Source organism: Sinocyclocheilus grahami, unplaced genomic scaffold, assembly GCF_001515645.1.
Source record: "Sinocyclocheilus grahami isolate Dianchi unplaced genomic scaffold, SAMN03320097.WGS_v1.1 scaffold45.1, whole genome shotgun sequence".
In the NCBI taxonomy this organism is placed as follows: Eukaryota; Metazoa; Chordata; class Actinopteri; order Cypriniformes; family Cyprinidae; genus Sinocyclocheilus; species Sinocyclocheilus grahami.
Window position 1 is genome coordinate 1,994,995 of NW_015505224.1, and position 1,517 is coordinate 1,996,511.

Sequence of the window (1,517 nt, forward strand, 5' to 3'; positions counted from 1 at the left end):
TCTATCCACATGGAGCTCACAGTAACCCCACTTCCCACAATTACACTAAGTGCAAACTTTCACAAATGCACATACACATAAATCCTTTATGGTGGTGCTGTTAAAGTTCATTTGATTTGTACTTAACTGTTCAGGAACTTTTACCTCTGGAAAATGCATCCTATGAACCACACTGTCCTGGATGTGCTATTTCTAGGATTTAAGAGTTCAAAGAAGTAAAGTTGGAAATTACCAAGCCATAGGCCAAACTTTAAGTTAGCATCACCTGGTTTCCTTGATAAAAATCCAATAGGACTCTTCCATTGGCTTTTTGAGAAATGCCGAAAATAAGTTCTGTGACCAACAAACGTTTTATTCTTACTTGTTTTGTTCAACATGATAATCTTCACAAATTAACATAATATTGAGAATTTTAAAGCGTAAATGCAAACCACAGAAGCAAAAAAGCTAAAGAACTACACCACATTTGCCTGACTTCCATCACAAAGCTTCCGACAACTTTTTCAATCTTTATATAAAATCTACAAGGTGGAAAGTCTGAGTTATAATAGTTTGCATGAGCGTGAGTATAAACACAAAAAGGCTGAAAAAGCTGACTAATACGTAGATGAATTTCCTGTTTAACATGATTTTCTTAACATGTTGAACATTAATTTTTTGGAGCTTGTGTTAACCACAGACCTTATTTCAGGCATTTAAACAATAACTCACTCCAAAAATCCATTGACTTTGGAAAGATGGAACTGGCAGTTAAAAAAAGCTCTAACTAATGTCTTTGTTTTATTGCAGCAATCTATTGCAAGCACAGAAACACTGCCCAAAAATGAAAGTTTTGTCAGCATCTACTCACCAACAATATTCATAGTGTCAATGTCGGGTTTATAAGAAAACTACCATAGATTAGGAAATAATTTAGAGCATAGGAGAAATACGAAGAAGGGGATTAGAGCTAATGCTTCTGTTAACCAGCCAAGCCATTATAAAAGGACACATTTTGGCCAATTAATCAGTTTGGCCAATAAATTCATTACTGAAAATGAGTTTAGTTAGTAGTTGAGTAACAGTGGATAAATAGCATGTATATATGGATTTATAAAGTGATAGCAATTAGAGAGTATGATACATGCTAATGTAAATGTACAGCTCCATCCAGAATGACATGTCAGCCTGCAGAATCTCATATACTCTAATTCCACTTAAAAATGGAAGAACGAGCAAATCAAGATGAATGGGGATTCAGGCTTTGTTTGTGTGCCAATTTAGTACTTCCCAGATGAGTCTTTATTTCTACACACAATGCCTCAGTGCAAGCCAATGGAATGTCAGAAAAATGTGTACTTCATTTAGTGGGCTCTCGGCATTCAGTTCTGCTCTTAAACACTGCCATCCTGCCAATTGCTTGCTCCATTGGTCAACACATTCCAGGCTTAAAACTGGCCTGTTATGGATGCTACCTGCTCACTGTCATAATGGACGGCACTGAAATAGTATTGTGTCTTCTGGACCATCTCTTGACA